This window comes from Macaca nemestrina, chromosome 8 (assembly GCF_043159975.1).
Source record: "Macaca nemestrina isolate mMacNem1 chromosome 8, mMacNem.hap1, whole genome shotgun sequence".
In the NCBI taxonomy this organism is placed as follows: Eukaryota; Metazoa; Chordata; class Mammalia; order Primates; family Cercopithecidae; genus Macaca; species Macaca nemestrina.
The window spans coordinates 144,143,915-144,157,962 of record NC_092132.1 but is presented as its reverse complement, the minus strand read 5'-3'; the positions used below and the strand labels follow the sequence as shown (position 1 = coordinate 144,157,962).

At 39.8% G+C, this 14,048-nt stretch overlaps 1 long non-coding RNA gene across 1 annotated transcript in view; it reads left to right on the top strand.

Moving 5' to 3' along the window:
- The window catches only part of LOC105491155 (uncharacterized), a 71,431-nt gene extending 58,020 nt beyond the window's left edge, over positions 1–13,411 (top strand). Inside the window, exons 2-3 of the long non-coding RNA XR_011607257.1 lie at positions 12,733–12,854; positions 13,187–13,411. This is a non-coding gene — a long non-coding RNA (uncharacterized lncRNA). The remainder of the gene's footprint in view (positions 1–12,732; positions 12,855–13,186) is intronic.
- The last annotated feature ends 637 nt before the right edge of the window (positions 13,412–14,048 follow it).

Sequence of the window (14,048 nt, the reverse complement as noted above, 5' to 3'; positions counted from 1 at the left end):
CACATAAATGTGGCAAAATTTGTTTAAGCATTAGCTACTTGAAGAACCCTTAGATTATTTCCAGTTTTTGGTGGTTAGAAACAAGACTGTTGCTGGGCATGGTGGCTAATGCCTGTAATCCCAGCACTTTGGGAGACCGAGGTGGGTGGATCACCTGAGGTCAGGAGTTCGAGACCAGCCTGGCCAACATAGCAAAACCCCATCTCTACTTAAAATACAAAAATTAGGCAGGTGTTGGGATGCACACCTGTAATCCCAGCTACTTGGTAGGCTGAGGCAGGAGAACCGCTTGAACTGTGGAGATTGAGGCTGCAGTGAGCCTAGATTGTACCACTGCACTTTAGCCTGGGCAACAGGGAAAGACTCTGTCTCCAAAAAAAAAGAAGAAGAAGAAGAAGAAGGAGAAGAAGGAAAAGAAGGAGAAGGAGAAGAAGGAGGAGAAGAAGAAGAAGAGAAAAAAGACTGCTAAAAAAATGTCATATACAAGTTTTCTTTCTTTTTTTTCTTTTTTTTTTGAGACAGAGTCTTGCTCTGTCACCGAGGCTGTAGTGCAGTGGTGCAATCTTGGCTCACTACAGCCTCAACCTCCTAGGCTCAAGCAACCCTTCTACCTCGACTTCCCAAGTAGCTGGGACTCTAGGCACATGCTGCCATGCCGGGTCAATTTTTGCATATTTGGTAGAGATGAGGTTTTACCATGTTGCCCATTTTGGTCTCAAACTCCTGTGCTCAAGAGATTCACCCGCCTCAGCCTCCCAGAGTGCTGGGATTGCACGCTTGTGCCACCATGCCCAAGCCAGGTTTTCTCATGAACAAAAGTTTTTATTTCTCTCTATACTGGGATTGCTGGGTGATATGGTAAGTGTACTTTTAACTTTATAAGAAACTGCCAAATTATTTTCTCAAGTGACTGTGTCATTTTGCATTCCTACCAACAATGAAAGAGTGTTCCAATTTCAACACATCATGTGAGCTTTTAGTATTACCAGGTTTTTTGTTTTACTCATTCTATTTAGGTATGTAGTAGTAGTTCATGGGTCTTTTAATTTGCATTTTTCTAAAGATTAATGACATTGAACAATTTCTCATTTGTTCATTTGCACCTACACGTCTTTAATGAGGTGTCTGTTCAAATCTTTTGCTCATTTTTAAAAATTTGGTCATTTTTTGGTGTTTAGTTTTGAGAGTTCTTGATATTTTCTGAATATTCAGTATATATGGCCCTTTATCATATAATGTGATTTGCAGGTGTCTTCTTCCAGTTTGTGGCTTATCTTTTCATTCTTTTAACATGTCTTTCACAGAGAAATGGTTTTTAACTGAAGTCCAATTTAAAATTTTTTATCTTATGGATCATGCTTTTGGTGTCATATCCAAGAACTCTTTTTCCTAACTCAAGGTCAGAAAAAGTTCTACTCCCTTTTCTTTGAGAAGTTTTATAGCTTTAGGTTCTACATTTATGTCTGTGATACATTTTGAGTCAATTTTTGTATAATATGTGAGATGTAGGTCAGAGTTTCTTGGGGGGCATTGTGTGTCTGTTTTGAGGTATTTTTCTGCATATGACTATCCAATTGTTGCAGCATCGTTTGTTTAAAATTATATCCTTTCTTCCTTGAATTGCCTTTATATTTTTGTTAAAAACCAATTCACCATATTTGTGTATTTCACAAATATATAGACATATAATCTGTTCTTTTACCAATATCACACTGTCTTGATTACTATAGTTTTGTAGTAATTTTTGAAATTAGGTAATGTGAATCCTCCAAATTATTTATTCTTTTTCAGAATTGCTCTGGCTATTCTAGTTTCTTTTCTTTTTCTTTTTCTTTTTTTTTTTTATTACACTTTAAGTTCTGGGGTACATGTGCTGATGTGCAGTTTTGTTACATAGGTATACATGTGCCATGGTGGTTTGCTGCACCCATCAACCCGTCACCTACATTAGGTATTTCTCCTAATGCTATTCCTCCCCTAGCCTCCAACCCCAAGACAGGCCCTGGTGTGTAATGTTCCCCTTCCTATGTCCATGTGTTCTCGTTGTTCAACTCCCACTTATAAGTGAGAACGTGAGGTGTTTGCTTTTCTGTTCTTGTATTAGTTTGCTGAGAATGATTGTTTCCAGTTTAATCCATGTCTCTGCAAAGGACATGAACTCATCCTTTTTATGGCTGCATAGTATTCCATGATGTATATGTGCCACATTTTCTTTATCCAGTCTACCATTGATGGGCATTTAGGTTGGTTCCAAGTCTTTACAATTGTGAACAGTGCTGCAATACACATACGTGTGCATGTGTCTCTATAATAGAATGATTTATAATCCTTTGGATATATACCCACCAGTGGGATTACTGCGTCAAATGTTATTTCTTGTTCTAGATCCTTGAGGAATCACCACACTGTCTTCCTCAATGGTTGAACTAATTTACGCTCCCACCAACAGTGTAAAAGCGTTCCTATTTCTCCACATCCTCTCCAGCATCTGTTGTTTCCTGACTTTTAAATGATCACCATTCTAACTGGTATGAGATGGTATCTCATTGTGGTTTTGATTTGCATTTCTCTAATGACCAGTGATGATGAGCTTTTTTTCATATGTGTGCTGGCTGCATCAATGTCTTCTTTTGAGAAGTGTCTGTCCATATCTTTCACCCACTTTTTGATGGGGTTCTTTGTATTTTCGTGTAATTTTGTTTAAGTTCTTTGTCGATTCTGGATTTTGGCCCTTTGTCAGATGTACAGATTGCAAAAATTTCCACCCATTCTGTAGGTTGCCTGTTCGCTCTGATGATAGTTTATTTTGCTGTGCAGAAGTTCTTTAGTTTAATTAGATCCCATTTGTCAATTTTGGCTTTTGTTGCCCTTGCTTTTTGTGTTTTAGTCATGAAGTCTTTGCCCAAGCCTAGGTCCTGAATGGTATTGCCTAGGTTTTCTTCAAGGGTTCTTATGGTTTTAGGTCTCAGGTTTAAGTCTTTAATCCATCTTGAGTTGATTTTTATATAAGGTTTAAGGAACAAATCCAGTTTCAGATTTCTGCATATCACTAGCCAGTTTTCTCAACACCATTTATTAAATAGGGAATCCTTTCCCCATTGCTTGTTTTTATCAGGTTTGTCAAAGATCAGATGGTTGTAGATGTGTGGTGTTATTTAAGAGGCCTCTGTTCTGTTTCATTGGTCTATATATCTGTTTTGGTACCAGTACCATGCTGTTTTGGTTACTATAGCCTTGTAGTATAGTTTGAAGTCAGGTAGTGTAATGCCTCCAGCTTTGTTCTTTTTGCTTAGGATTGTCTTGGCTATGTGGGCTCTTTTTTTGGTTCCATGTGAAGTTTAAAGCAGTTTTTTCCAATTTTGTAAAGAAAGTCAATGGTAGCCTGATGGGGATAGCATTGAATCTATAAATTACTTTGTGCAGTATGGTCATTTTCACAATATTGATTCTTCCTCTCCATAAGCATGGAATGTTTTTCAATTTATTTGTGTCCTCTCTTATTTCCTTGAGTAGTGGTTTGTACTTCTCCTTGAAAAGGTGCTTCACATCCCTTGTAAGTTGTATTCCTAGGTATTTTATTCTCTTTGTAGCAATTGTGAATGTGAATTCACTCATGATTTGGGTTTCTGTTTGTCTATTATTGCTGTATAGTCATGTGATTTTTGCACACTGATTTTGTATCCTGAGACTTTGCTGAAGTTGCTTATCAGCTTAAGGAGATTTTGGGCTGAGACAATGGGGTTTTCTAAATATACAATCATATCATCTGCAAATAGGGACAATTTGACTTCCTTTTTCTCCTATTTTTTCTCTTGCCTTATTGCCCTGGCCAGAACTTCCAATACTCTCTTGAATAGGGGTGGTGAAAGAGGGCATCCTTGTCTTGTGCCAGTTTTTAAGGGAATGCTGCCAGTTTTCAAGGGAATGCTTCCAGCTTTTGCCCAGTCGGTATGATATTGGCAGTGGGTTTCTCATAAATAGCTGTTATTATTTTGACACACGTTCCATCGATACTTAGTTTATTGAGAGTTTTTAGGTTAAAAGGGTGTTAAGTTTTGTCAAAGGCCTTTTCTGTATCTACTGAGATAATCATGTGGTTTTTATCATTGGTTCTGTTTATGTGATGGATTACGTTCATTGAGTTGCATATGTTGAACCAGCTTTGCATCCCAGGGATGAAGCCGAGTTGATCTTTGTGGATAAGCTTTTTGATGCCCTGCTGGATTCGATTTGCCAGTATTTTATTGAGGATTTTTGCATTGTTGTTCATCAAGGATATGGGTCTGAAATTTTCTCTTTTTGTTGTGTCTCTGCCAGGTTTTGGTATCAGGATGATGCTGGCCTCATAAAATGAGTTAGTGAGGGTTCCCTCTTTTTCTATTGTTTGGAATGTTTCAGAAGAAATGGTACTAGCTCCTCTGTGTACCACTTTTAGAATTTCGCTGTGAATCAGTCTGGTCTTGGACTTTTCTTGGTTGGTAGGCTATTAATTACTGCCTCAATTTCAGAACTTGTTATTGGTCTATTCAGGGAATCGGCTTCTTCCTGGTTTAGGCTTGGAAGGGTGTATGTGTCCAGGAATTTATCCATTTCTTCTAGATTTTCTAGTTTATTTGTGTAGAGGTTTTGATGGTATTCTCTGATGGTAGTTTGTATTTCTTTGGTATCAATGGTGATATCCCTTTTATCGTTTTTTATTGCCTCTGATTCTTCTCTCTTTTCTTCTATATTAGTTTGGCTAGTGGTCTATTTTGTTGATCTTTTCAAAAAAACAGCTTCTGGATTCACTGATTTTTTGAAGGGTTTTTTGTGTCTCTATCTCCTTCAGTTCTGCTCTCAGTTTTTTTCTTGTCTTCTGCTAGCTTTTGAATTTGTTTGCTCTTGCTTCTCTAGTACTTTTAATTGTGATATTAGGGTGTCATTTTTAGACAATTCCTGCTTTCTCTTAATGGGCATTTAGTGCCATAAATTTCCTGCTGCATACTGCTTTAAATGTGTCCCAGAGATACTGGTACATTGTGTCTTTGTTCTCATTGGTTTCAAAGAACATCTTTATTTCTGCATCAATTTCATTATTTACCCAGTAGTCATTCAGGAGCAGGTTGTTCAGTTTCCATGCAGTTGTGCAGTTTTCAGTGAGTTTCTTAATCCTGATTTCTAATTTGACTACCCTGTGGTCTGAAAGACTGTTTGTTATAATTTCAATTCTTTTGCTTTTGCTGAGGAGTGTTTTACTTCCAATTATGTGGTCAGTTTTTGAATAAGTGCGATGTGGTGCTGAGAGGAATATATATCCTGCTGATTTTGGGTGGAGAGTTCTGTAGATGTCTATGAGGTCCACTTGGTCCAGAGCTGAGTTCAAGTTCTGAATATTCTTGTTAATTTTCTGTCTCATTGATCTGCCTAACATTGACAGTGGGATGTTAAAGTCTCCCAATAATCCTGTGTGGGAGTGTAAGTCTCTTTGTATGTCTCTAAGAACTTGCTTTATGAATCTCAGTGCTTCTGTATTGGCTGCACATATATTTAGGCTGGTTATCTCTTCTTGTTGCATTGATCCCATTACCATTATGTAATGCCCTCTTTGTCTCTTTTGATCTTTGTTGGTTTAAAGTCTGTTTCATCCGAGGTTAAAACTGCAACTCCTGCTCTTTTTTGCTTTGCATTTGCTTGGTAAATATTCCTCCATCCCTTTATTTTGAGCCTATGTGTTTCTTTGCACATGAAACGGGTCTCCTGAATACAGCACACCAATGGATCTTGACTCTTTATCCAATTTGCCAATCTGTGTCTTTTAATTGGGGCAATTAGCCCATTTACATTTAAGGTTAATATGGTTATGCATGAATTTGATCTTCTCATTATGATGCTAGCTGGTTATTTTGCTTGTTTGTTGATGCAGTTTCTTCATAGTGTCAATGTTCTTTACAATTTGGTATGTTTTTGCGGTGGCTGGTACCAGTAGTTCCTTTCTATGTTTAGTGCTTCCTTCAGGCTCTTGTAAGGTAGGTCTGGTGGTGACAGAATCTCTCAGCATTTGCTTGTCTGTAAAGGATTTTATTTCTCCTTCACTTATGAAGCTTAGTTTGGCTGGATATGAAATTCTGGGTTGAAAATTCTTTTCTTTGAGAATGTTGAATATTGGCCCCCACTTTCTTGTGGCTTGTAGGGTTTCTGTTGAGAGATCTGCTGTTAGTCTGATGGGCTTCCCTTTATGGGTAACCGACCTTTCTCTCTGGCTGCCCTTAACATTTTTACCTTCATTTCAACCTTAGTGAATCTAACAATTATATGTCTTGGGGTTGCTCTTCTCAAGGAGTATCTTTGTGGTGTTCTCTGTATTTCCTGAATTTGAATGTTGGCCTGTCTTTCTAGGTTGGTGAAATTCTCCTGGATAATATCCTGCAGAGTGTTTTCCAACTTGGTTTCATTCTCCCTGTTACTTTCAGGTACACTAATCAAATGTAGGTTTGGTCTTTTCACATAGTCTCATATTTCTTGGATGCTTTGTTTGTTTCTTTTCATTCTTTTTTCTCTAATCTTGTCTTCATGCTTTATTTCATTAAGTTGGTCTTCAATGTCTGATATCCTTTCACTTGATTGATTCAGCTATTGATACTTGTGTATGCTTCACGAAGTTCTCATGCTGTGTTTTTCAGCTCCATCAGTTCATTTATGTCCTTCTCTAAATGGGTTATTCTAGTTAGCAAATTTGTCTAACCTGTTTTCAAGGTTCTTAGCTTCCTTGTGTTGAGTTAGAACATGCTATCTTAGCTTGGAGGAGTTTGTTATTACCCACCTTGTGAAGCCTACTTCTGTCAATTCATCAAGCTCATTCTCTGTCCAGTTTTGTTCCCTTGCTGGCAAGGAGTTGTGATCGTTTGGAGGAGAAGAGGCATTGTGGTTTTTGGAATTTTCAGGCTTTTTGTGCTGGTTTCTCCCATCTTTGTGGATTTATCTACCTTTGGTCTTTGATGTTGGTGACCTCTGGATGTGGTCTCTGAGTGGACGTGCTATTCCTTTCTATTAGTTAGTTTTCCTTCTAACAGTCAGGCCCCTCTGCTGCACATCTGCTAGAGTCTGCTGGAGGTCCACTCCAGACCCTGTTTGTCTGGGTATTACCACAGAGGCTGCAGAACAGCAAAGATTGCAGCCTATTATTTCTTCTGGAATCTTCATCCCAGAGGGGAACCTGCCAAATGCCAGCCAGAGTTCCCCCGTATGAGGTGTGTTTCAGCGTCTACTGAGAGGTGCCTCCCAGTCAGGATACACAGGAGTCAGGGACCCACTTGAGGAGGCAGTCTGACTCTTAGCAGAGCTCAAATGCTGTACTTGGTGATTTGCTGCTTTCTTCAGAGCTGCCAGGTAGGGACATTTAAGTCTGGTGAAACTGTGCTCACAGCCACCCCTTCCCCCAGGTGCTCTGTCCAGGGAGATGGGGATTTTATCTATAAGTCTCTGACTAGGGCTGCTGCCTTTTTTTTTTTTTTTTCCAGAGATGCCCTGCCCAGCAAGGAGAAATCTAGAAAGGCAGTCTGGCCACAGTGGCCTTGCTGAGCTACGGTGGGCTCTGCCCCCTTTGAACATTCTGGTGGCTTTGTTTACACTGTGAGGGCAAAACCACCTACTCAAGCCTCAGCAATGGTGGAAGCCCCTCCCCCCACCAAGCTCCAGCATCCCAGATCGATCTAATTTCAAGCCAGTGAATCTTTGTTTGCTGGAGTCTGTGGGGGTGGGACCCACCAAGCCAGACCACTTAGCTCCCTGGCTTCAGCTCCCTTTTCAGGGGGAGTTAAAGGTTCTGTCTCGCTGGCATTCCAGGCTCCACTCGGGTATAGAAAAAAACTCCAGCAGCTAACTCAGTGTCTGCCCAAATGGCCACCCAGTTTTGTGCTTGAAACCCAGGGCCCTGGTGGCTTAGGCACTGGAGGGAATCTCCTCATCTGCAGGTTGCAAAGACCATGGGAAAAGCGCAGTATCTGGGCTGGAGTGCACAGTTCCTCAGGCTCAGTCCCTCATGGCTTCCCTTGGGTAGGGGAGAAAATTCCACAACCCCTTGCACTTTCTGGGTGAAGCAACGTCCCACTCTGCTTCGGCTTGCCCTCTGTGGGCTGCCCCCACTGTCCAACCAGTCCCAGTGAGGTGAATCGGGTACTTCAGTTGGAAATGCAGAAATCACCGACCTTCTGTGTCAATCTTGCTGGGAGCTGCAGACCAGAGCTGTTCCTATTCGGCCATCTTGCCGGCAATCCCCACTTTGCTTTTTCATAGAAATTTTATGTTTAACTTTTCTGCTATAAAAAATCCTGCAAAGATTTTGGTTGGGATTGTATCAAATTCACAGATTAAATTGGGGGAAAATTGGTGTTTTAATGAAGTTAAGACTTCCAATTAATTAATAGGGCATGTCTATTTAGGTCTTTTTATACTTTTTAAAGTTTGTTGTGTCTAATATAAATATAGCTACACTGAAGCTGAGTGTGGTGGCACATGCCTACAGTCCCAGCTACCGGGGAGGCCGAGGCAAGAGGATTCCTTGAGCCCAGGAGTTTGAGGTGAGCCTGGGCAATGTAGCAAGACATCTATCTCTAAAAAATAAAGAAATATAGCTACCCTGGCTTTCTTTCTGATTAATACTTGGTATATCTTTCCCTTTCTATGGCCCTCATCAATGTCCACATTCTAATTCCCCAGAACCTGTTGAATATGTTTTGTAGCCAAGCGGAATTAAGGTTGCAGATATGTGCTGATCACCTAACCTTAAAATAGGGAAAGTGTCCTGAATTAGCCAGGTGGGCCCAATATAATCATCAATGTCCTTAAAAGTGAAAGAAAGAGGCAGAAGTAGTGACTGGGTCAGAATGATGCAATGTGAGAAGGACTTGACTCAACATTGCTGGTTTTGAAGATGGAGGAGGAGGTCCCTGAGCCAGGGAATGTAGGCAACTTCTAGAAGATTCCAGAAGCAGGAAAACACCCCAAAATAGATTCCTTTCTATTTTTTTAAGACAGGGTCTCACTCTGTTGCCCAGGCTAGAGTACAATGTCGTAATCTCAGCTCACTGCAGCCTCTACCTCTCAGGCTCAAGCAATCCTCCCACCTCAGCTTCCCGAGTAACTGGGACTACAGGTACATGCCACTGAACCTATCTAATTTTGTTTATTTTTTTGTAGAGATAGGGTTTCCCTATGTTGCGTAGGATGGTCTTGAATTCTCGGGCTCAAGTGATCCTACTGCATTGGTTTCCCAAAGTGTTGGGATTACAGGCGTGAGCCACCACGCCTGGCCAAAAATGTTTTGGTATCTAAAATCTGCAGGAAGAATACAGCCCTGAAAACATTTTGATTTTAGCTCAGTAAAACCTTGTTTGTATCACATAAGCCACTAAGTTTGTGATAAATTGTTACAGCAGAAATAGAAAGCTAATACACTGTCCTCTTACTCATACTTTGATTATTTTATGCTTAAAATATCTCTTATTAAATAACATATGATTTCATTTTCCTTTTTTTTGTTAATAACCTGAGGATCTTTGTTAACTGGAGCATGTGATCCACTTATATCTAATGCAATTGCTAATAGATTTAGTTTAAATCTAGCATCTTGTTTTGTGCTTTCTGTTTTGCTTTGTTTTGGATTTTGTTATTAGTAGAGATAGGGTTTCATCATGTTGGCCAGGATGGTCTCAAACTCCTTGCCTCAAGTGATCTACCTGCCTCAGCCTTCCAAAGTGCTGGGATTACAGGCATGAACCATCATGCCCAGCCTTATTTTGTGCTTTCTAATTGCCCTGTCTGTGCTGTTTCCCCCACCTTCTTGCTTCTTAATTATGTTTTATTATTCTGTTTTTCCTACTCCTGATTTATAAGTTATATATTCTATTTCCATTATTTTCCTCGATACCTAGAAATTAAAACATGCATAATTAACCTATCAGATTCTAAAGTAAGTCAATATTTACTCTTTTCTTGTACAACTAAAAATCTGTAGAACATTTACATTTCATTTATCCTCCTCCAACATATTTGCTGTCATTGTCATGAATTTTAATTTTAATTTTATTTTAAACCTCACAAGGTATTATTATTGTTTTATCTAATCAATGTCAATTTAGATTTTGTCTAGATATTCACCTTTTTTTTTTTTTTTTTTTTTTTTTTTTTTTTTTTTTTTGAGATGGAGTTTTGCTCTTGTCACCCAGGCTGTGGTGCAGTGGTGCAATCTCGGCTTACTGCAACCTTTGTCTCCTGGGCTCAAGCAATTCTCCTGCCTGAGCCTCCTGAGTAGCTGTGATTACAGGTGCCCACTACCACACCCAGCTAATTTCTGTATTTTTAGTAGAAACGAGGTTTTATCATGTTGACCAGGCTGGTCTCGAACTCCTGACCTCAGGTGATCCACCTACATCTGTCTCCCAAAGTGCTGGGATTACAGGTTTGAGCCGCTGCGCTCAGCCAATATTTACCACTTTTTGTTCTATATTCATTTCTTCCATTTAGTATCATATGATTTCTGTTTGAAATATATCCTTTAGAATTTGCCTCATTGATAATTTGATAATGAAAAACCCTTTTATTTTGTCTGTATGAAAAAATCTCTATTTCAAATTCATTCCTGAAATATCTCTTTCTAGTATATAAAGTAGTAGTTATTTTCTTTTAATGCATTAACAATGCCATTCCATTGTCTTTGGGCTCCCATTGTTGCCGTTGAGAAGTCCGCAGTTGGTCTCACTGCTGCTCCTTTGAAGATACCTTTTTCCTCTGGTTGTTTTGTTTTTGACACAGTGCCTTGCTCTGTCACCCAGGCCAGAGTGCAGTGGTACAATCACAGCTCACTGTAACCTCAAACTCTTGGACTCAACAATCCTCCCACATCAGCCTCCCAAGTAGCTAGGGCTGCAGGTGTGCACCATGATGCCCAGCTCATTATTTAATTTTTTGTTTTGTTTTGTTTTGTTTGCAGAGATGGAGTATCACTATGTTGCCCGGGCTCCTCTCAAACTCCTGGCCTTAAGCTATTGTCTTGCCTCAGTCTCTCAAAGTGCTGGGATTACAAACATGAACCACCATACCCAGCCTTTTCTGGTTGTTTCTAAGATCTCCATTTGATCTTTTAAGCTTTACTGTAATCTCAGTGTAAATTTTTTTTGTATTGAACCAGTTTGTGATTCACAGCAAATCCGTGGTTTGCTCTCTCTCAGCACTTCTTAAAAATTATTCACCTTTCTGTGTTCGAACATTGCTGCTGCCCCATTTCCCGCTACTTATAGAACATCAATAAAATACGTGTTAGACTTTTTGTCTCTGCCTCTTAATCATTTTTCTGCATATTTGATCTTTTTTTTCTCTGTGCTACTTTCTAGAAAATTTTTTGTGCCTGTTTTCAAGGTGATTAATTCTCTCTTCAGCTATGTCTAACATGATTGTGAACTGATCTGGTGAACTTTTAATTACAGGATTGTGTGTTTTATTTCTAGAAACTATATTTGTTTTGCCTATTATATTTGCTTTTTGTTGTTGTTTACTTCTATTTCCCCATAGATGCATCCAAGCTTATGTTTTGGTTATTTAAATATAGTAAGAACAACAGTTGTTTAATTGTGTTCAACTATTTCCATTGTTATTGGAATTTTAATATTCCAATGACATCTTTGTGGGCCTTGTTCTGTTGTTTTTCTGGTTCTTAGTTATTGTTTTGTTCTCCTTTTGCATTTATTATTTTTGCGTACTGCTATCATACTAAAAATAATTATTGTCAAGCATGATGACTCACACCTGTAATCCCAGCACTTTGGGAGGCCGAAGTGGGTGGATCACTTGAGCTCAGGAGTTCAAAACCAGTCTGACCAACATGGTGAAACTCCATCTCTACTAAAAATACAAAAAACTAGCCAAGTGTGGTGGGCGGGCCCCTGTAATCGCAGCTACTCGGGAGGCTGAGGCAGGAGAATCACTTGAACCCAGGAGACAAAAGTTACCATAAGCCGAGATTGTGCCACGGCACTCCAGCCTGGGAAACAGAGTGAGATTCCGTCTAAAAAAAAAAAAAAAAAATATATATATATATATATATATATATATATGAAGCTCTTTAGACATTGGACGAAGCTTCTTTTCCCCAGAGAGGTTTTGCGTATGTTCCTGCCTGCAGTAAAGGTTCTACCCATCTAGGAACTGCTTGAGGTTTCCTGAACAAACCAGATTATGGAAACCTGAGGGCTAGTTCACCCTTATGCTGAAGATATAGTCCTTTGAGTTTCTGATAATAATCATCATTGAAACTATGCTTTCCTAGGAGCTTCTCTTCTTAAGGTACCATAAACCATACAATATTCCACGTGGAAAAATTCATGACTTTAAGAAAGGATAAGACAATGATGTCGGGTTCTTTCTTTTCAATAACATTCCCTATGATATCAAGAAGCTTGCAGCCTCTTTAAGCCAAAACAATATGCTATTCCAGTTTCCTTGAGGAAAAAAATATAGTTTATAAAACAAAAACAGTGTACAATTCAGCAGATATTCATTAAGTGTCTTCCACAGACCAGGTGCTATGGTGCTAGGAATACCATAGTGAGAAATACAGAAACCAGCCCTCCAATGACTATTTAACTTATTTCTTGCATATAATTGGTGGCTTAAAGATTATTTTATTATTTTGATTTATAACTGTAAGGGTTAAATAAATCATCACATTTTCATTATTTTCCATTTGCTACTATTCCTCAGGGAGCTCAAAGCCTATTTGGGGAGAAAACATAAAACAGCCTGGATAATTCGATTCTCCATTCGTGTATATGGAAGGCCTCCTGCAGGGAGATTATGGGAAGTAATGATCACAGGGCTCTGAGGTAAAATGTCCCCAATACTCTACATGTGTTTCCTACCTCAAATCTATGAGGTGTAGGCATTATTATCCCCATTTTACAATGAAAGAAACTGGTATACAGACATTCACTTTCCTGAAGTCGCACAGCATGATAGGTAGCTTCTTAATAGCTCCCAAAGACCCCTTGCCTCCTAGTATTCCTACCACACCCTTCCTTGTATTATCACCTCTCATTTAGTGGCTGAAGTTAGTAACTCACTTCTAATCAATACAACACGGCACAAGGGATGGGCCATCACTTACTAGCTCCCAAGAGTGTGTAACTTCCATCTCCTCTTCTCTCTTTTTCCCCAGCTCTTCTTACTCGCTTGTTCTGATGAAGCACACTGCCTTGTTATGAACTGCCCTATGGAGAAGCCCATGTACAAGAAACTGAAACCAGCCTGGCATGGTGGCTGATGCCTGTAATCCCAGCACTTTTGGAGGCTGAGGTAAGCAGACTGCTTGAGTCCAGGAGTTCGAGACCACTCTGGGTAACATGATGAAACCCCATCTCTACAAAATCTACAAAAATCTGCTGGGTGTGGTGGTGTGCACCTGTAGTCCCAATTACTCAGAAGGCTGAGGTGGGAAGATTGCTTGAGCCTTGGAGGTAGAGATTGTAGTGAGCTGAGATTGTACCACTGTACTCCAGCCTGGGTGACGGAATGAGACCCTGTAGGGAAGGGAAGGGAAGGGAGGAGAGGGGAGGGGAAGGGAAGGGAGGGGAGGGGAGGGGAAGGGAGGGGAAGCCCTCAATTGAATAGTCCATAAGGAAATGAGGCCTGTCAGTAGCCCCAAGAGTAAACATTGAAATGAATCCTGCTCCCAGTCAAGCCTTCAGGTGAGACCACAGCCCCAACCAACACCTTGATTGCACCCACACAAAAGGCTCTGAGACAGGAGACCCAGGTAAGCCACAGCCAGATTCCTGACCCACAGATGGGGTGAGATAATAAATGTTGTTGTTTTAAGCCACTAAGCATTATGGTAATGTGTTACACAACAATTGATAACTAATATATGTCTAATAAGGGCCAATCTGATATCTGACAGGCCTGAAACCACACTGTCTTCCTGGGCATGGCTATGCACTAACAACCAAATCTTCAGGGGTGGTGCCTTTGAATAGAAATTTCAATAAAAGTCAAGACAACATAAATCATACAAAAGTAAA